Below are 24,213 nucleotides of genomic sequence, written 5' to 3'. Positions count from 1 at the left end.
CATGCAACGCCACTCAGCCACGCAACGCCACTCACCCACGTAACGCCACTCACCCACGTAACGCCACTCACACACGCAATGCCAATCACACATGCAACGCCACTCACACATGCAACGCCACTAACACACGCAACGCCACTCACACAGGCAACGCCACTCATCCACGCAACACCACTCACACATGCAACGCCATTCACACACGCAACGCCACTCACACAACAGCGCCACTCACGCACGCAACGCCACTCACACACGCAACGCCACTCACACACGCAACGCCACTCACACACGCAACACCACTCACACACGCAACGCCACTCACACACACAACGCCACTCACACAAACAACGCCACTCACGCACACAACGCCACTCACACACGCAACGCCACTCACACAACAGCGCCACTCACACACGCAACGCCACTCACACACGCAACGCCACTCACACACGCAACGCCACTCACACACGCAACACCACTCACACACGCAACACCACTCACACACACAACGCCACTCACACAAACAATGCCACTCACACACACAACGTCACACACACATGCAATGCCACTCACACAGGCAACGCCACTCACACAGGCAACGCCACTCACACAGGCAACGCCACTCATCCACGCAATGCCACTCACACACACAACGCCACTCACACACACAACGCCACTCACACACGCAACGCCACTCACACAGGCAACGCCACTCACACAGGCAACGCCACTCACACAGGCAACGCCAATATCACACGCAATGCCACTCACACACACAACGCCACTCACACACGCAACGCCACTCACACACGCAACGCCACTCACACACGTAACGCCACTCACACACGCAACGCCACTCACACACGCAACGCCACTCACACACGCAAGGCCAATCACACACGCAACGCCACTCACACATGCAACGCCACTCACACACGCAACGCCACTCACACACGCAACGCCACTCACACACGCAGCGCCACTCACACACGCAACGCCACTCACCCACGCAACGCCACTCACACATGCAACGCCACTCACACACGCAATGCCACTCACACACGCAATGCCACTCACACATGCAATGCCACTCACACACGCAACGCCACTCACACACTCAACACCACTCACACACGCAACACCACTCACACATGCAACGCCACTCACACAAACAACGCCACTCACACACACAACGCCACTCACTCATGCAACGCCACTCACACAACAGCGCCACTCACACACGCAACGCCACTCACACATGCAATGCCACTCACACACGCAACGCCACTCACACACGCAACACCACTCACACACGCAACACCACTCACACACACAACGCCACTCACACAAACAACGCCACTCACACACACAACGCCACTCACACACGCAATGCCACTCACACATGCAACGCCACTCACCCACGCAACGCCACTCACCCACGCAACGCCACTCACCCACACAACGCCACTCACCCACGCTGCGCCACTCACCCATGCAACGCCACTCACCCACGCAACGCCACTCACACATGCAACGCCACTCAACCACGCAACGTCACTCAACAACGCAACGTCACTCAACAACGCAACGCAAATCAATGCAACGTCACTCACACATGCAATGCCACTCACACACGCAACGCCACTCACACACGCAACGCCACTTACACATGCAACACCACTCACACACGCAACGCCACTCACACATGCAACGCCACTCACACACGCAACGCCACCCACACATGCAACGCCACTCACACACGCAACGCCACTCACACACGCAACGCCACTCACACACGCAACGCCACTCACACTCGCAACGCCACTCAACCATGCAACGCCACTCACCCATGCAACGCCACTCACCCACGCAGCGCCACTCACCCACACAACGCCACTCACCCACGCAACACCACTCACCCACGCAACGCCACTCACACATGCAACGCCACTCAACCACGCAACGTCACTCAACAACGCAACGCAAATCAACAACGCAACGTCACTCACACATGCAACGCCACTCACACATGCAACGCCACTCACACACGCAACGCCACTCACACATGCAACGCCACTCACACATGCAACGCCACTTACACACGCAACGCCACTCACACACGCAACGCCACTCACACACGCAACGCCACTCACACACGCAACGCCACTCACACACGCAACGCCACTCAAACATGCAACGCCACTCACACACGCAACGCCACTCAAACAACAGCGCCACTCACACACGCAACGCCACTCACACACGCAACACCACTCACACACGCAACGCCACTCAAACAACAGCGCCACTCACACACGCAACGCCACTCACACACGCAACACCACTCACACACGCAACGCCACTCACACTAACAACGCCACTCACACAAACAACGCCACTCACACAAACAACGCCACTCACACACGCAACGCCACTCACCCATGCAACGCCACTCAGCCATGCAACGCCACTCACCCACGTAACGCCACTCACCCACGTAACGCCACTCACACACGCAATGCCAATCACACATGCAACGCCACTCACACACGCAACGCCACTAGCACACGCAACGCCACTCACACAGGCAACGCCACTCATCCACGCAACACCACTCACACATGCAACGCCATTCACACACGCAACGCCACTCACACAACAGCGCCACTCACGCACGCAACGCCACTCACACACGCAACGCCACTCACACACGCAACACCACTCACACACGCAACGCCACTCAGACAAACAACGCCACTCACGCACACAACGCCACTCACACACGCAACGCCACTCACACAACAGCGCCACTCACACACGCAACGCCACTCACACACGCAACGCCACTCACACACGCAACGCCACTCACACACGCAACACCACTCACACACGCAACACCACTCACACACACAACGCCACTCACACAAACAATGCCACTCACACACACAACGTCACACACACATGCAATGCCACTCACAAATGCAACGCCACTCACACAGGCAACGCCAATATCACACGCAATGCCACTCACACACACAACGCCACTCACACACGCAACGCCACTCACACACGTAACCCCACTCACACACGCAACGCCACTCACACACGCAACGTCACTCACACACGCAAGGCCAATCACACACGCAACGCCACTCACACATGCAACGCCACTCACACACGCAACGCCACTCACACACGCAACGCCACTCACACACGCAGCGCCACTCACACACGCAATGCCACTCACCCACGCAACGCCACTCACACACGCAACGCCACTCACACACGCAATGCCACTCACACACGCAATGCCACTCACACATGCAACGCCACTCACACACGCAACGCCACTCACACACGCAACACCACTCACACACGCAACACCACTCACACATGCAACGCCACTCACACAAACAACGCCACTCACACACGCAACGCCACTCACTCATGCAACGCCACTCACACAACAGCGCCACTCACACACGCAACGCCACTCACACATGCAATGCCACTCACACACGCAACGCCACTCACCCATGCAACGCCACTCAGCCATGCAACGCCACTCACCCACGCAACACCACTCACACATGCAACGCCACTCACACAAACAACGCCACTCACACACGCAACGCCACTCACTCATGCAACGCCACTCACACAACAGCGCCACTCACACACGCAACGCCACTCACACATGCAATGCCACTCACACACGCAACGCCACTCACACACGCAACACCACTCACACACGCAACACCACTCACACACACAACGCCACTCACACAAACAACGCCACTCACACACACAACGCCACTCACACACGCAACGCCACTCACCCACGCAACGCCACTCACCCACGCAACGCCACTCACCCACGCAACGCCACTCACCCACGCAACGCCACTCACCCACGCTGCGCCACTCACCCATGCAACGCCACTCACCCACGCAACGCCACTCACACATGCAACGCCACTCAACCACGCAACGTCACTCAACAACGCAACGTCACTCAACAACGCAACGCAAATCAATGCAACGTCACTCACACATGCAACGCCACTCACACACGCAACGCCACTCACACACGCAACGCCACTTACACATGCAACACCACTCACACACGCAACGCCACTCACACATGCAACGCCACTCACACACGCAACGCCACTCACACACGCAACGCCACTCACACACGCAACGCCACTCACACTCGCAACGCCACTCAACCATGCAACGCCACTCATCCATGCAACGCCACTCACCCATGCAGTGCCACTCACCCACGCAACGCCACTCACCCACGCAACACCACTCACACATGCAACGCCACTCAACCACGCAACGTCACTCAACAACGCAACGCAAATCAACAACGCAACGTCACTCACACATGCAACGCCACTCACACATGCAACGCCACTCACACACGCAACGCCACTCACACATGCAACGCCACTTACACACGCAACGCCACTCACACACGCAACGCCACTCACACACGCAACGCCACTCACACACGCAACGCCACTCACACACGCAACGCCACTCAAACATGCAACGCCACTCACACACGCAACGCCACTAACACACGCAACGCCACTCACACACGCAACGCCACTCACACACGCAACGCCACTCACACACGCAACTCCACTCACACACGCAACGCCACTCACACACGCAACGCCACTCACACATGCAACGCAACTCACACACACAACGCAACTCACACACGCAACGCAACTCACACACGCAACGCCACTCACACAGCCAACGCCACTCACACATGCAACGCAACTCACACACGCAACGCCACTCTCACAGCCAACGCCACTCACACAGGCAACGCCACTCACACAGGCAACGCCTCTCACACAGGCAACACCACTCACACACGCAACGCCACTCACACACGCAACACCACTCACACACGCAACGCCACTCACACTAACAACGCCACTCACACAAACAACGCCACTCACACAAACAACGCCACTCACACACGCAACGCCACTCACCCATGCAACGCCACTCAGCCATGCAACGCCACTCACCCACGTAACGCCACTCACCCACGTAACGCCACTCACACACGCAATGCCAATCACACATGCAACGCCACTCACACACGCAACGCCACTAGCACACGCAACGCCACTCACACAGGCAACGCCACTCATCCACGCAACACCACTCACACATGCAACGCCATTCACACACGCAACGCCACTCACACAACAGCGCCACTCACGCACGCAACGCCACTCACACACGCAACGCCACTCACACACGCAACACCACTCACACACGCAACGCCACTCAGACAAACAACGCCACTCACGCACACAACGCCACTCACACACGCAACGCCACTCACACAACAGCGCCACTCACACACGCAACGCCACTCACACACGCAACGCCACTCACACACGCAACGCCACTCACACACGCAACACCACTCACACACGCAACACCACTCACACACACAACGCCACTCACACAAACAATGCCACTCACACACACAACGTCACACACACATGCAATGCCACTCACAAAGGCAACGCCACTCACACAGGCAACGCCAATATCACACGCAATGCCACTCACACACACAACGCCACTCACACACGCAACGCCACTCACACACGTAACCCCACTCACACACGCAACGCCACTCACACACGCAACGCCACTCACACACGCAAGGCCAATCACACACGCAACGCCACTCACACATGCAACGCCACTCACACACGCAACGCCACTCACACACGCAACGCCACTCACACACGCAGCGCCACTCACACACGCAACGCCACTCACCCACGCAACGCCACTCACACACGCAACGCCACTCACACACGCAATGCCACTCACACACGCAATGCCACTCACACATGCAACGCCACTCACACACGCAACGCCACTCACACACGCAACACCACTCACACACGCAACACCACTCACACATGCAACGCCACTCACACAAACAACGCCACTCACACACGCAACGCCACTCACTCATGCAACGCCACTCACACAACAGCGCCACTCACACACGCAACGCCACTCACACATGCAATGCCACTCACACACGCAACGCCACTCACCCATGCAACGCCACTCAGCCATGCAACGCCACTCACCCACGCAACACCACTCACACATGCAACGCCACTCACACAAACAACGCCACTCACACACGCAACGCCACTCACTCATGCAACGCCACTCACACAACAGCGCCACTCACACACGCAACGCCACTCACACATGCAATGCCACTCACACACGCAACGCCACTCACACACGCAACACCACTCACACACGCAACACCACTCACACACACAACGCCACTCACACAAACAACGCCACTCACACACACAACGCCACTCACACACGCAACGCCACTCACCCACGCAACGCCACTCACCCACGCAACGCCACTCACCCACGCAACGCCACTCACTCATGCAACGCCACTCACACAACAGCGCCACTCACACACGCAACGCCATTCACACATGCAATGCCACTCACACACGCAACGCCACTCACACACGCAACACCACTCACACACGCAACACCACTCACACACACAACGCCACTCACACAAACAACGCCACTCACACACACAACGCCACTCACACACGCAACGCCACTCACCCACGCAACGCCACTCACCCACGCAACGCCACTCAACCACGCAACGTCACTCAACAACGCAACGTCACTCAACAACGCAACGCAAATCAATGCAACGTCACTCACACATGCAACGCCACTCACACACGCAACGCCACTCACACACGCAACGCCACTTACACATGCAACACCACTCACACACGCAACGCCACTCACACATGCAACGCCACTCACACACGCAACGCCACTCACACACGCAACGCCACTCACACACGCAACGCCACTCACACTCGCAACGCCACTCAACCATGCAACGCCACTCATCCATGCAACGCCACTCACCCACGCAGCGCCACTCACCCACGCAACGCCACTCACCCACGCAACACCACTCACACATGCAACGCCACTCAACCACGCAACGTCACTCAACAACGCAACGCAAATCAACAACGCAACGTCACTCACACATGCAACGCCACTCACACATGCAGCGCCACTCACACACGCAACGCCACTCACACATGCAACGCCACTTACACACGCAACGCCACTCACACACGCAACGCCACTCACACACGCAACGCCACTCACACACGCAACGCCACTCACACACGCAACGCCACTCAAACATGCAACGCCACTCACACACGCAACGCCACTAACACACGCAACGCCACTCACACACGCAACGCCACTCACACACGCAACGCCACTCACACACGCAACTCCACTCACACACGCAACGCCACTCACAGACGCAACGCCACTCACACATGCAACGCAACTCACACACACAACGCAACTCACACACGCAACGCAACTCACACACGCAACGCCACTCACACAGCCAACGCCACTCACACATGCAACGCAACTCACACACGCAACGCCACTCACACAGCCAACGCCACTCACACAGGCAACGCCACTCACACAGGCAACGCCTCTCACACAGGCAACGCCACTCACACACGCAACGCCACTCACACACGCAACACCACTCAAACACACAACGCCACTCACACACACAACGCCACTCACACACGAAAAACCACTCACGTTGCCAATAGGTCTCGCAGTACGAAAGTTAGAGCCATTACAATTGCAAATAACAATGCCTTTCACTTTGGATATCATTTTAAATACATAAAGGGCTTTGTCATTTACAAAACCAATAGCTCCAACTTTCCTACTGCGAGACCTATTGGCAACGCCAGTGCTTGTTTGGAATATAGTCTTTCAAACAGCAGGCCCTACTGAGTACACTAATGTTCCCCTTTAAAATGTATACTTGCTCAGCTTAAAGGGATGTTCGGGGAGGTATTCTGCAGCCCCACAAATGACTTTCATCTGGTCGAACTGAATAAAGTGATGATTTGAAGTGCTTTAAAAAAAAGTGCTGCAAACTGATGCTCCTTTTAAAGTTTTGGGCATCTTCCTTTGGACATTTACCAAAATCGTCTTTTACGAATTCAACCTAAACATGGTTACCACCTGAGGAATGTATCTGCACATTAATATAATGCATGAGGGATTCACCAGTGGGGACACTCTTGAGCCGAGGCATACACCTGTATGGAGAACACCCTGCAAGTTCATGAGTGCACCTTCTGTGACACCGAGACAAACTGGCTTTCTTTCTTACATATCCTGTATACGGGACACCCATGAATTCCCTATGTGACATGCAGTGTAAACCTCCTGAATTAATTAATTAATGTTCTCGAGTAGCCCACATAGTGAACTGAGGCACAGAAAAGGAAATTAAGTTACATTTGTCAGTGCCAGTCTTCTGCTTCCAAAGTATGCGGGAGAATTAGATTGCGTCTTGTATAATTTCCATCACGCTTATTTTCAACGCTGTGCCTGATCACATCCTGCCCTTTTCTTGAAAAGTGCGTAAGAGCAAGTCATGCGTAGGATCCCACAATCCGGTCAAGTGAGGACAGCCAGGATAACAACACAGGTCTTCTTAATCCTACAGGTGACATATCCAGTAAACCCCATCACCTGAGGTGCATTTGTGAGAACTACGCTGATACCCCCACCTCAGGCTGCAACACACCACATACACACACCAGCGAAAGAGCACAGGCAGTGATAGGGCAAAATCCTGTCTTGTAGAGAGCAGGTATAATGCACGCAGCACCAATGCAAGCGTCACACACACGCACACTTTCCTGGCAGCATGTGCTGTGGCAGTGCGCATTTCTCTTATACAGTACAGGCTCAGCACAGACAGTGGCACCGTAAGCTTCCTTCACAGATGTATGTACACCCAGGCTCCTGCTCAAGCAGCCTATGACAGTGTGAGTTTCTTTCACAACCTACAGGTTCTGCATAGCTCTTGCCCACTCAGTCTGTGGAGGGACTTGACATTGTAGTCCCCTTTCTATGTCTATGACAGCTGTCAAATAGTCCTACTTTTATGTCGATGGTTACTGCAAACCGTAGTCCTACTTCTATGTCTATGACATGTCCCTGTTTTTTGTTTTGAGAATCTGGTCACACTACAATAGTAGGCGGCTGATTCGCCCCCCATAATTGAGCGATATTAGGCTTGGCGATAGCACATGCCAGCGTGACCCACACCTTTCCGTGAGACGTAAGATCAGTTGGTTCCCAGACATTCAAGAGACAACGACGTGCCTCCAACTCAAAGCCCACTCCCCACACCCTGCGCACCTTACCATGAACAGCGGCCCAATACCCCCAGATGAGGGTTCAGTCCCATAACATATGCATGAACGTTCCAGCCTCACCACATCCTCTTCTGCACTCATCACTTGCACCAAACCCATACGCACCAATCGTGGATCGGTAACATAGCAGCGGTGGAGGACCTTCAATTGCACCAACCGGAGTCTCATTTGGACAGCAATGACCCTTGGAGAAGCCACTGCCTCCCTCCAACTTCATCGTCAAGGATCAGCCCGTCTGCAGTCCATTGGTCTCTAAGAGCCCCAAGGGGATCCTCCATGTGATTAACTAGCTTTCTATAAATCAAGGAGATCGTTTTTGTCAGAATATGACCGTCCAACACCCGATCCTCCAACGGGGAAGCCTCCGGGGGTGTTACTCCCCTGGGAATACGGTGAGGGCAGGCCAGCTGCTCCTTTTCTGCCTCTTTTTGGCTCGATTTAGAAAAGGGGGTGGTGATGAACAGAGTGTCTGAGTTAAACAGACCACTCTTACCCAGTCCAAAGATCAGGGCTTGATCCATCACCGTTATTTATCTCACTGCCCCATCCCAGCTCAGTACCTGGCTATATGCAAATCAGCCTGTCCCTGGCCCAGTGCATCATGGGAACAGGGCAGACTAAACTACCAAGCCAATTCTTCACCAGAAAGGAGACAAGCTACCGGGGACCGGTTTCTGGCATTTCAGCCTTCTTCGGCCCGGCTTGCTTGAATCCTGATGGAGCAGTGAGAAAGGGACTCATGTCTGAGTATACCCTGCCACACCTATAGTGGCCAAAAACGATTTAGAAAAGGGGGTGGTGATGAACAGAGTGTCTGAGTTAAACAGACCACTCTTACCCAGTCCAAAGATCAGGGCTTGATCCATCACCGTTATTTATCTCACTGCCCCATCCCAGCTCAGAACCTGGCTATATGCAAATCAGTCTGTCCCTGGCCCAGTGCATCATGGGAACAGGGCAGACTAAACTACCAAGCCAATTCTTCACCAGAAAGGAGACAAGCTACCGGGGACCGGTTTCTGGCATTTCAGCCTTCTTCGGCCCGGCTTGCTTGAATCCTGATGGAGCAGTGAGAAAGGGACTCATGTCTGAGTATACCCTGCCACACCTATAGTGGCCAAAAACGATTTAGAAAAGGGGGTGGTGATGAACAGAGTGTCTGAGTTAAACAGACCACTCTTACCCAGTCCAAAGATCAGGGCTTGATCCATCACCGTTATTTATCTCACTGCCCCATCCCAGCTCAGAACCTGGCTATATGCAAATCAGTCTGTCCCTGGCCCAGTGCATCATGGGAACAGGGCAGACTAAACTACCAAGCCAATTCTTCACCAGAAAGGAGACAAGCTACCGGAGACCGGTTTCTGGCATTTCAGCCTTCTTCGGCCCGGCTTGCTTGAATCCTGATGGAGCAGTGAGAAAGGGACTCATGTCTGAGTATACCCTGCCACACCTATAGTGGCCAAAAACGATTTAGAAAAGGGGGTGGTGATGAACAGAGTGTCTGAGTTAAACAGACCACTCTTACCCAGTCCAAAGATCAGGGCTTGATCCATCACCGTTATTTATCTCACTGCCCCATCCCAGCTCAGAACCTGGCTATATGCAAATCAGTCTGTCCCTGGCCCAGTGCATCATGGGAACAGGGCAGACTAAACTACCAAGCCAATTCTTCACCAGAAAGGAGACAAGCTACCGGGGACCGGTTTCTGGCATTTCAGCCTTCTTCGGCCCGGCTTGCTTGAATCCTGATGGAGCAGTGAGAAAGGGACTCATGTCTGAGTATACCCTGCCACACCTATAGTGGCCAAAAACGATTTAGAAAAGGGGGTGGTGATGAACAGAGTGTCTGAGTTAAACAGACCACTCTTACCCAGTCCAAAGATCAGGGCTTGATCCATCACCGTTATTTATCTCACTGCCCCATCCCAGCTCAGAACCTGGCTATATGCAAATCAGTCTGTCCCTGGCCCAGTGCATCATGGGAACAGGGCAGACTAAACTACCAAGCCAATTCTTCACCAGAAAGGAGACAAGCTACCGGGGACCGGTTTCTGGCATTTCAGCCTTCTTCGGCCCGGCTTGCTTGAATCCTGATGGAGCAGTGAGAAAGGGACTCATGTCTGAGTATACCCTGCCACACCTATAGTGGCCAAAAACGATTTAGAAAAGGGGGTGGTGATGAACAGAGTGTCTGAGTTAAACAGACCACTCTTACCCAGTCCAAAGATCAGGGCTTGATCCATCACCGTTATTTATCTCACTGCCCCATCCCAGCTCAGAACCTGGCTATATGCAAATCAGTCTGTCCCTGGCCCAGTGCATCATGGGAACAGGGCAGACTAAACTACCAAGCCAATTCTTCACCAGAAAGGAGACAAGCTACCGGGGACCGGTTTCTGGCATTTCAGCCTTCTTCGGCCCGGCTTGCTTGAATCCTGATGGAGCAGTGAGAAAGAGACTCATGTCTGAGTATACCCTGCCACACCTATAGTGGCCAAAAACGATTTAGAAAAGGGGGTGGTGATGAACAGAGTGTCTGAGTTAAACAGACCACTCTTACCCAGTCCAAATATCAGGGCTTGATCCATCACCGTTATTTATCTCACTGCCCCATCCCAGCTCAGAACCTGGCTATATGCAAATCAGTCTGTCCCTGGCCCAGTGCATCATGGGAACAGGGCAGACTAAACTACCAAGCCAATTCTTCACCAGAAAGGAGACAAGCTACCGGGGACCGGTTTCTGGCATTTCAGCCTTCTTCGGCCCGGCTTGCTTGAATCCTGATGGAGCAGTGAGAAAGGGACTCATGTCTGAGTATACCCTGCCACACCTATAGTGGCCAAAAACGATTTAGAAAAGGGGGTGGTGATGAACAGAGTGTCTGAGTTAAACAGACCACTCTTACCCAGTCCAAAGATCAGGGCTTGATCCATCACCGTTATTTATCTCACTGCCCCATCCCAGCTCAGAACCTGGCTATATGCAAATCAGTCTGTCCCTGGCCCAGTGCATCATGGGAACAGGGCAGACTAAACTACCAAGCCAATTCTTCACCAGAAAGGAGACAAGCTACCGGGGACCGGTTTCTGGCATTTCAGCCTTCTTCGGCCCGGCTTGCTTGAATCCTGATGGAGCAGTGAGAAAGGGACTCATGTCTGAGTATACCCTGCCACACCTATAGTGGCCAAAAACGATTTAGAAAAGGGGGTGGTGATGAACAGAGTGTCTGAGTTAAACAGACCACTCTTACCCAGTCCAAAGATCAGGGCTTGATCCATCACCGTTATTTATCTCACTGCCCCATCCCAGCTCAGAACCTGGCTATATGCAAATCAGTCTGTCCCTGGCCCAGTGCATCATGGGAACAGGGCAGACTAAACTACCAAGCCAATTCTTCACCAGAAAGGAGACAAGCTACCGGGGACCGGTTTCTGGCATTTCAGCCTTCTTCGGCCCGGCTTGCTTGAATCCTGATGGAGCAGTGAGAAAGGGACTCATGTCTGAGTATACCCTGCCACGCCTATAGTGGCCAAAAACGATTTAGAAAAGGGGGTGGTGATGAACAGAGTGTCTGAGTTAAACAGACCACTCTTACCCAGTCCAAAGATCAGGGCTTGATCCATCACCGTTATTTATCTCACTGCCCCATCCCAGCTCAGAACCTGGCTATATGCAAATCAGTCTGTCCCTGGCCCAGTGCATCATGGGAACAGGGCAGACTAAACTACCAAGCCAATTCTTCACCAGAAAGGAGACAAGCTACCGGGGACCGGTTTCTGGCATTTCAGCCTTCTTCGGCCCGGCTTGCTTGAATCCTGATGGAGCAGTGAGAAAGGGACTCATGTCTGAGTATACCCTGCCACACCTATAGTGGCCAAAAACGATTTAGAAAAGGGGGTGGTGATGAACAGAGTGTCTGAGTTAAACAGACCACTCTTACCCAGTCCAAAGATCAGGGCTTGATCCATCACCGTTATTTATCTCACTGCCCCATCCCAGCTCAGAACCTGGCTATATGCAAATCAGTCTGTCCCTGGCCCAGTGCATCATGGGAACAGGGCAGACTAAACTACCAAGCCAATTCTTCACCAGAAAGGAGACAAGCTACCGGGGACCGGTTTCTGGCATTTCAGCCTTCTTCGGCCCGGCTTGCTTGAATCCTGATGGAGCAGTGAGAAAGGGACTCATGTCTGAGTATACCCTGCCACACCTATAGTGGCCAAAAACGATTTAGAAAAGGGGGTGGTGATGAACAGAGTGTCTGAGTTAAACAGACCACTCTTACCCAGTCCAAAGATCAGGGCTTGATCCATCACCGTTATTTATCTCACTGCCCCATCCCAGCTCAGAACCTGGCTATATGCAAATCAGTCTGTCCCTGGCCCAGTGCATCATGGGAACAGGGCAGACTAAACTACCAAGCCAATTCTTCACCAGAAAGGAGACAAGCTACCGGGGACCGGTTTCTGGCATTTCAGCCTTCTTCGGCCCGGCTTGCTTGAATCCTGATGGAGCAGTGAGAAAGGGACTCATGTCTGAGTATACCCTGCCACACCTATAGTGGCCAAAAACGATTTAGAAAAGGGGGTGGTGATGAACAGAGTGTCTGAGTTAAACAGACCACTCTTACCCAGTCCAAAGATCAGGGCTTGATCCATCACCGTTATTTATCTCACTGCCCCATCCCAGCTCAGAACCTGGCTATATGCAAATCAGTCTGTCCCTGGCCCAGTGCATCATGGGAACAGGGCAGACTAAACTACCAAGCCAATTCTTCACCAGAAAGGAGACAAGCTACCGGGGACCGGTTTCTGGCATTTCAGCCTTCTTCGGCCCGGCTTGCTTGAATCCTGATGGAGCAGTGAGAAAGGGACCCATGTCTGAGTATACCCTGCCACACCTATAGTGGCCAAAAACGATTTAGAAAAGGGGGTGGTGATGAACAGAGTGTCTGAGTTAAACAGACCACTCTTACCCAGTCGAAAGATCAGGGCTTGATCCATCACCGTTATTTATCTCACTGCCCCATCCCAGCTCAGAACCTGGCTATATGCAAATCAGTCTGTCCCTGGCCCAGTGCATCATGGGAACAGGGCAGACTAAACTACCAAGCCAATTCTTCACCAGAAAGGAGACAAGCTACCGGGGACCGGTTTCTGGCATTTCAGCTTTCTTCGGCCCGGCTTGCTTGAATCCTGATGGAGCAGTGAGAAAGGGACTCATGTCTGAGTATACCCTGCCACACCTATAGTGGCCAAAAACGATTTAGAAAAGGGGGTGGTGATGAACAGAGTGTCTGAGTTAAACAGACCACTCTTACCCAGTCCAAAGATCAGGGCTTGATCCATCACCGTTATTTATCTCACTGCCCCATCCCAGCTCAGAACCTGGCTATATGCAAATCAGTCTGTCCCTGGCCCAGTGCATCATGGGAACAGGGCAGACTAAACTACCAAGCCAATTCTTCACCAGAAAGGAGACAAGCTACCGGGGACCGGTTTCTGGCATTTCAGCCTTCTTCGGCCCGGCTTGCTTGAATCCTGATGGAGCAGTGAGAAAGGGACTCATGTCTGAGTATACCCTGCCACACCTATAGTGGCCAAAAACGATTTAGAAAAGGGGGTGGTGATGAACAGAGTGTCTGAGTTAAACAGACCACTCTTACCCAGTCCAAAGATCAGGGCTTGATCCATCACCGTTATTTATCTCACTGCCCCATCCCAGCTCAGAACCTGGCTATATGCAAATCAGTCTGTCCCTGGCCCAGTGCATCATGGGAACAGGGCAGACTAAATTACCAAGCCAATTCTTCACCAGAAAGGAGACAAGCTACCGGGGACCGGTTTCTGGCATTTCAGCCTTCTTCGGCCCGGCTTGCTTGAATCCTGATGGAGCAGTGAGAAAGGGATTCATGTCTGAGTATACCCTGCCACACCTATAGTGGCCAAAAACGATTTAGAAAAGGGGGTGGTGATGAACAGAGTGTCTGAGTTAAACAGACCACTCTTACCCAGTCCAAAGATCAGGGCTTGATCCATCACCGTTATTTATCTCACTGCCCCATCCCAGCTCAGAACATGGCTATATGCAAATCAGTCTGTCCCTGGCCCAGTGCATCATGGGAACAGGGCAGACTAAACTACCAAGCCAATTCTTCACCAGAAAGGAGACAAGCTACCGGGGACCGGTTTCTGGCATTTCAGCCTTCTTCGGCCCGGCTTGCTTGAATCCTGATGGAGCAGTGAGAAAGGGACTCATGTCTGAGTATACCCTGCCACACCTATAGTGGCCAAAAACGATTTAGAAAAGGGGTTGAGAGTATTCTGTTTAATTCAGAGACTCTGTCCCTCACCACCCCTTGTTGTAAATATTTTTGTCCACCCTAAGCGTGGAAGGGTATACTCAGATGTGAGTCCCTTGCTCATTGCACCATCAGGATTCAAGCAAGCCGGGCCGAAGACGGCTGAAATGCCAGAAACCGGTCCCCGGTAGCTTGTTTCCTTCCCAGTGTAAGAATTGGCTTTTGTAGTTTGGTTTGCCCTGTTCCCATCATGCACTGGGACAGGAACAGACTAATTTGCATACAGCCAGGTTCTGAAACTGGGATGGTGCAGTGAGCTAAAAAACGGTGTTGGATCTAGCCCTGATCTCTTGACTGGGTGAGAGTATTCTGTTTAATTCAGAGACTCTGTCCCTCACCACCCCTTGTTGTAAATATTTTTGTCCACCCTAAGCGTGGAAGGGTATACTCAGATGTGAGTCCCTTGCTCATTGCACCATCAGGATTCAAGCAAGCCGGGCCGAAGACGGCTGAAATGCCAGAAACCGGTCCCCGGTAGCTTGTTTCCTTCCCAGTGTAAGAATTGGCTTTTGTAGTTTGGTTTGCCCTGTTCCCATCATGCACTGGGACAGGAACAGACTAATTTGCATACAGCCAGGTTCTGAAACTGGGATGGTGCAGTGAGCTAAAAAACGGTGTTGGATCTAGCCCTGATCTCTTGACTGGGTGAGAGTATTCTGTTTAATTCAGAGACTCTGTCCCTCACCACCCCTTGTTGTAAATATTTTTGTCCACCCTAAGCGTGGAAGGGTATACTCAGATGTGAGTCCCTTGCTCATTGGACCATCAGGATTCAAGCAAGCCGGGCCGAAGACGGCTGAAATGCCAGAAACCGGTCCCCGGTAGCTTGTTTCCTTCCCAGTGTAAGAATTGGCTTTTGTAGTTTGGTTTGCCCTGTTCCCATCATGCACTGGGACAGGAACAGACTAATTTGCATACAGCCAGGTTCTGAAACTGGGATGGTGCAGTGAGCTAAAAAACGGTGTTGGATCTAGCCCTGATCTCTTGACTGGGTGAGAGTATTCTGTTTAATTCAGAGACTCTGTCCCTCACCACCCCTTGTTGTAAATATTTTTGTCCACCCTAAGCGTGGAAGGGTATACTCAGATGTGAGTCCCTTGCTCATTGCACCATCAGGATTCAAGCAAGCCGGGCCGAAGACGGCTGAAATGCCAGAAACCGGTCCCCGGTAGCTTGTTTCCTTCCCAGTGTAAGAATTGGCTTTTGTAGTTTGGTTTGCCCTGTTCCCATCATGCACTGGGACAGGAACAGACTAATTTGCATACAGCCAGGTTCTGAAACTGGGATGGTGCAGTGAGCTAAAAAACGGTGTTGGATCTAGCCCTGATCTCTTGACTGGGTGAGAGTATTCTGTTTAATTCAGAGACTCTGTCCCTCACCACCCCTTGTTGTAAATATTTTTGTCCACCCTAAGCGTGGAAGGGTATACTCAGATGTGAGTCCCTTGCTCATTGCACCATCAGGATTCAAGCAAGCCGGGCCGAAGACGGCTGAAATGCCAGAAACCGGTCCCCGGTAGCTTGTTTCCTTCCCAGTGTAAGAATTGGCTTTTGTAGTTTGGTTTGCCCTGTTCCCATCATGCACTGGGACAGGAACAGACTAATTTGCATACAGCCAGGTTCTGAAACTGGGATGGTGCAGTGAGCTAAAAAACGGTGTTGGATCTAGCCCTGATCTCTTGACTGGGTGAGAGTATTCTGTTTAATTCAGAGACTCTGTCCCTCACCACCCTTTTTGTAAATATTTTTGTCCACCCTAAGCGTGGAAGGGTATACTCAGATGTGAGTCCCTTGCTCATTGCACCATCAGGATTCAAGCAAGCCGGGCCGAAGACGGCTGAAATGCCAGAAACCGGTCCCCGGTAGCTTGTTTCCTTCCCAGTGTAAGAATTGGCTTTTGTAGTTTGGTTTGCCCTGTTCCCATCATGCACTGGGACAGGAACAGACTAATTTGCATACAGCCAGGTTCTGAAACTGGGATGGTGCAGTGAGCTAAAAAACGGTGTTGGATCTAGCCCTGATCTCTTGACTGGGTGAGAGTATTCTGTTTAATTCAGAGACTCTGTCCCTCACCACCCCTTGTTGTAAATATTTTTGTCCACCCTAAGCGTGGAAGGGTATACTCAGATGTGAGTCCCTTGCTCATTGCACCATCAGGATTCAAGCAAGCCGGGCCGAAGACGGCTGAAATGCCAGAAACCGGTCCCCGGTAGCTTGTTTCCTTCCCAGTGTAAGAATTGGCTTTTGTAGTTTGGTTTGCCCTGTTCCCATCATGCACTGGGACAGGAACAGACTAATTTGCATACAGCCAGGTTCTGAAACTGGGATGGTGCAGTGAGCTAAAAAACGGTGTTGGATCTAGCCCTGATCTCTTGACTGGGTGAGAGTATTCTGTTTAATTCAGAGACTCTGTCCTTCACCACCCCTTGTTGTAAATCTTTTTGGCTCGGGCAGGTTTTATACAATCTGAGGTGGGAGGGGCTGGTGGGGGGGAGCCCTGCAATGTGAGTGGAATTTCCCACTCTCAATCTCCCTCCTCCACCCGTCACCTCAACCTGTCCGTCCTCCGAGCTCCTCCCACTCCAGGGGGCTCAAGAATGACCCGTATCTTTTATTCATCAAAGTTTAAAATACAGAGATTTCTCTTCCTAGGGCACAGGTCACCGAAGACAGAGTGGACTGTAATAAAACCAGAGGAAACACACAATGGTAGAGCTTGAGAGACGAATTAATATTTAGTTTGAGAAACATATATTTAAAAGGTTTTTTTTGTAATAATTATGATGATGGTTATTAGTATTATTATATTCAAGGCAGGTCTGGGCGACGAGACGCAGTTCCCACACGGACACCGTCTGTGCATAGTTTTTCCCCCGCACGCGCTGCCGCGAGCCGGGGTTTCCTCATGAATAGTTACTCAGCGCCGTAAGGAAGTGAGTCTGATTGTGAGAGAGGGTGTGAAAGGGGCCAACCGTGTACAATGAAATCACAGTGGCTGAACCAGGAGTGCGGGGAGTCTGGGTGGCCGGTGCCTGGGTCATACATTCACAAGGAGCTTCATGTGTCACACCGAGCTAGATATGCTGGCATCAGGAGTGCGGAGACCGGGCCACGGCTAGGTATGAGTTTCACAAGGAGCTCCATGTGTCACAACAGAGATATATATAGCGACCTTAGGAGTTCAGAGACCGGGCTATGGCCAGGTATGTGTTTCAATAAACAAAAAGAAGAGTGTCTATAAGACAAAGAACCACAAGATGGAGCTCAAAAAACAACCATACTAGGATGTTTGGGAAAGCCCTCACTCACCACCTAGTGATGACATGCTTCATCATTGGGCTCCACCAAAGAGACCGAGTGTCTCTTTGGTGTGCTGCAACGCCAGAATTACTGCGGAGCTGGTTGGTGGGTAAAGGGCGTGTTGAGTGAAAAGGAAAATTAGTGAGTGTTGAGGGTATTTTAAAAAATTTTTTGTCAGTAGTGTATCTGAAGCAATTTTTATTAAAGATCACTAAAGACAACAGGTATAAAACATATGTGAGGATCCAGTCCACTTTTAATTGAATGGTGGGATCCTAAAGAGTAGTTGTCAACATGTTTCTTGCCATCGAAACGGTGTCAATTTACCAGGCAATTCTTCAGGACTGGGTGTGATAAACCCTGGCGGTATGGGCGCTCTAAGGCCCACCCTCACCTAGGGACGTGATATGTGAAAATTAAGAAAAAGTGAAAAAAGTGCGAAAAAATTAGGAATATTGGATTGATTCCTAATTACTCCTGGTTTAGGAGGCTTCGACTTATCGTTTTCTGCACTTTTGGGGTGTTAAGGATAAACACCATGGGTCTCAGGAGGGGGGTGGGAGCGTATTTGGCACACCGCCCTCGACGCTCGGCACCCGTAGTGTACCTACGTCGTCCTCGTACTGGACCCCGACGATCAGGTATGTGTTTCACAAGGAGCTCCATGTGTCACAGAGGATCTAGATATGGTGAGATCAGGAGTGCTGGGACTGGGCCATGGCCAGGTATGTGTTTCACAAGGATCTCCATGTGTCACACCAGAGCTATATATATTGACATCAGGAGTACAGGGACTGGGCCACGGCCAAGTATGTGTTTCACAAAGAGATCCATGTGTCTCACCAGAGCTAGATATGGTGGCATCAGGAGTACAGGGACCGGGCCACAGCCAAGTGTGTGTTTCACAAAGAGATCCATGTGTCTCACCAGAGCTAGATATGGTGACATTTATTTATTTATTTATTAATGGGATTTTTAATGCGCAGCTACTACCCTGAGGTGTCTAGGCGCAGTGAGATACTGTAAGATACAATAGTCAGGACACGATCCTATTGATTGAAGAGCCAAGTCTTCAAAGCCTTGCGGAAGCCAATGAGGGTTGGCGCAGTTTTAATGTCTAAGGGGAGTGAGTTCCACAATATGGGAGTTTCTACCAAAAATCGTTTGTCGCCCCATGTAGCCGTTCTTGTACGGGGTACAGACAATAGACAGCTTGCTGCTGATCTTAAATTCTTTTTAGGAATATACACCTGAAATGCCTCCTTTAAGAACTTCGGTCCAGTCAGATGGATAGCCTTATAGGCGATGCAAAGAGCTTTGAATTTGATCCTGCTTGTAAATAGGCAGGGGTAGATTGTGTTTCATACCCTTCACACCATTCCCTTTATGATTCCGTTCAGACATACATTAGATTACATGCCTGATCACTTATTTTTGTATCCATCTTTAAGTAGGCTACCCATGTTTTAGACTATACATTTGTTGTTGTGGACCCAGCTCTGGGCCACTGCTTCACACCTTTCGTCCAACGTCACAGAGAGTTACCTTCTGGTCTCTCTTTAAAATATCCGCCTCTTATTGTAATCTCAGAAGCTGGATACTCTGTTCGGTGTTCTTAAAATCGGCTTCTAATTTGTGCTTCTGGTGTTCGTATTATAAAAGCACATAGCCCCGGTTGTGACATATAAAAAAACGGACCCGTTCGTAAGGTTTTGACCTTGTGTGCCTGGCGCTCACATAGATAACACATAAAGTTTCGCCCGGAATTAAAAATTTAAAAAAAACTGACTCTATCGAGTCCACCTACGCTGTTTACCATCTGCTAGTGTCTCATTGAAATAGGCGAAGGACTTTGAAGTTTTGTATCGCTGCTGGCCAGTCAGCATACTGTCGGTTGAACTCAGAAGAGAACGGATCGTCAAAACGGGCGGTGAGTTAGTTTGTAGCTTTCTTGATGGCACGCCAAGGCGGATTGATTAAAGGGCAACTATTAAAATCTTTCTCCTCTCATATTCACAGAATCGTGAAGAGAGACTTTCGCGTGATCGAAACGCTGTTACTTAGACACGCAGGTATTTAAAGTAATCTCTTTCCTTTCACTCGTTTCTGGGCGGCTAACGTGCATTGCACTTACAGCAATTATTTGTTCTTATAGGTTTCTTTTTCGTTGCGCACAAGTCATATATGCAGGTGAGCTGATTTGCCCTTGTATCTTGGCCAGTATATACGCAGCATTGTTTGATACCGTGAGACATGTAATTTTACATACCATCTTTTTTATAGATGCAAACTTGATCAAAGGACAGGTAACGCACACATTTTCATTCCATTTTCCTAAATAATACATCACTCAAATCAGTTCCTTCAAAACCTTCATTTCTTTCTTGGTTTTTCAGAAAATGTTTGGCTAATTAGGAGCCACCATACGCAGGTCACTATTGTGCTCTCATTTATTAGGTAAGCCACGATCTAAAATGCATAGGGTTATAAGTTTCATACATTATGATACATTTATATGTATTAGCCTCCTTGTTTTCTTTTTTTCTCTTTTTCAGACCCCCGACGAAGGGGCCACTGCCCCGAAATGCATTGGGTTTTTTCTTTTGTATTTGTTTTGTGTTGACTTCACACTGTACCTGTGTTTTGTTAAAATGTGATCTTTTGTTTCTTGCAATTTAACTATTGAATTACGAAGTTTGTAATATTCATGATTGCAAAACACCAGTTTAAGAAAATAATGAGTATATTTATATGTTTTTTCAAATAAAAGGCTTAAACCAAACCGATTGACATAAACCTTACGAATAATTCTCTTGTTGTGCGTACTGGAGTCCTAGTGACTCTTTGACACTAGGCCTTATACATTGCCTGGGAATGTTGAGCAGGATCCGTGCTGCCATATTTTGGACAGATTGAAGCTTATTCAGGATGCATTTATGCGTGTTGAAAAAGAGAGCATTTCCATAGTCAAGCTTGGAAAACACTAAGGTGGTAATCAGTGTTTTTCCTGCTGATGCTGGTAAATACGGCAGGAGTTTTTTTATCTTTTTCAGCATGAAGAATGCAGCAGAAACCACCTTGTTAACATGATATCCAAACGATAGCTTATTATCAAAGATCACTCCCAGATTCCTGACCTTGGTAGCTGGGACCGGGGGAGGGCCCATCTGACTGGGCCACCATATCGGGGACCACTCTGGGGAAATATTACCGAAGGTCATAACCTCAGTTTTCTCTGCATTAAGTTTTAAACAGTTACTGTGCATCCATGATTGTACATCCAGTAACCCCTCCTGAAGCTTAGCTGCTACCACTGGGCCGTTCTTATGCACCGCCAGCACAAGCTGGGTGTCGTCTGCGTAGGTGGTTAAACGCATCCCATGAGATTTGATGACCCTCGCCAAGTCTGCGACATAAATGTTGAAGAGCGTAGGACTTAACGAGGATCCTTGAGGGACCCCACAAGGCAGTTCAGAAGTCGGTGAGTAATGGTTACCCAATTTGACTGCCTGTTTACGGTTAGCTACAAAAGAAGCTATAAGATCTTTGGCCAGATGGTTAATCCCAAGGGCTGCGACACGGTCGACCAAGATGACGTGGTCGACCGTGTCAAAGGCCGCCGACAGGTCCAACAGAATAAGCACTGCCACTCCTCCCGAATCCATGATGTCTCTGATTTCATCGGAGGCCTTTATCAGTGTTGTCTCAGTTCCGTGTCCCCTCCGGAACCCGAACTGAGTATCATCCAAGTTTGTTTTGCTCAATAAACTCTGAGAGCTGTTGGTTCATAATGGCCTCTACGATTTTAGCCGGGACGGGAAGGCAAGCAATAGGTCTGTAGTTGGCCGTAACAGTGGGGTCTAGAGAAGGCTTCTTAAGCAAAGGTTCATCAGGAGTGCAGGGACTGGGCCACAGCCAGGTGTGTGTTTCACAAGGAGCTCCATGTGTCACACCTGAGCTAGATATAGTGACATCAGGAGTGGGGGGACTGGGCCGCGGCCAGGTATCCGTTTCACAAGATGCTCCATGTGTCACACCTGAGCTAGATATGGTGACATCAGGAGTGGGGGGACTGGGCCACGGCCAGGTGTGTGTTTCACAAGGAGCTCCATGCGTCACACCATAGATAGATATAGTGACATTAGGAGTGCCGGGAGCGGGCCATGGACAGGTATGTGTTTCACAAGGAGCTCCATGTGTCACACCAGAGCTAGATATGTTGGCATCAGGTGTGCGGGGACCTGGCCATGGCCTGGCATGTGTTTCACAAGCATATCCATGTGTCTCACCAGAGCTAGATATAGTGACATCAGGAGTGCAGGGACTGGGCCATGGCCAGGTATGTGTTTCACAAAGCTCCATGTTATGACCTCTGGAGTGTAGGGGGCGTGGCCTAGTACAGTCTCCCGCAACAAGATCACTCTGGGTGTTTCTCCTTTCAATTCTGAAGCTCCTGATTTTATTACACATATGCATAGAATTTTTCCGTAAAAATATCCACACCTTTCTTCGGGTTCCTGTGAGGTGAGATCTCAGAAGCAGAGGGGCGCAGACGGGAAGAGGGGGGTCTCTCTGGGAATTCCCCATAACTTTCAGCTCCGGTTGGGAAGTTCCATCTCTTCTGATGGCGGAGGGGTGTTGAAGTAGCACGGGACTGACAAGTCGGCCCCGCACGGGACCACTACTCAAGGCCCTTGTTTCGGGACAGAAAAGACGCCGTCAATTAGCATAACACCTCTTCATTTAATTATTTGAAAAGCGCAGACACGTCACTGCTGACGTCAGTGCCCTTAAATATCTGGTAAAGTCGGTTTCGTTTTGCTCTTTTGTGTTTCTAGGACCGGGAGGATCAAGTGGTTTGCCTAGAATCACAGGGTGGTGAATAGACGCTGGGATCCAAACCTAGTTCACCAGTCTCAAAGTCGACAGCTGGGGCGGTGTTAGGCCACATCTTCTCAGTACTTCAGGAGCAGACCAGTATTACACAAATTAAACTCTAACATGGGTTACAGGTGGGAAGTGTTTCACTTTTTACACAGACTGCAGCGCTGAGCCGTGTGTCATGCGTGTCCTGAATACATGACATGTGTGTAGTTAGTTTGTCATTGTCACAATCAGAGCCAGGGCTGCGGTGGTCACAGTGAATATATAGCTAATGTCTTAGATCTGCGCTTTCTTCTGAAAACGACTT

This window comes from Lissotriton vulgaris, chromosome 10 (assembly GCF_964263255.1).
Source record: "Lissotriton vulgaris chromosome 10, aLisVul1.2, whole genome shotgun sequence".
Lineage (NCBI taxonomy): Eukaryota > Metazoa > Chordata > Amphibia > Caudata > Salamandridae > Lissotriton > Lissotriton vulgaris.
This window is presented reverse-complemented; position numbering follows the sequence as displayed.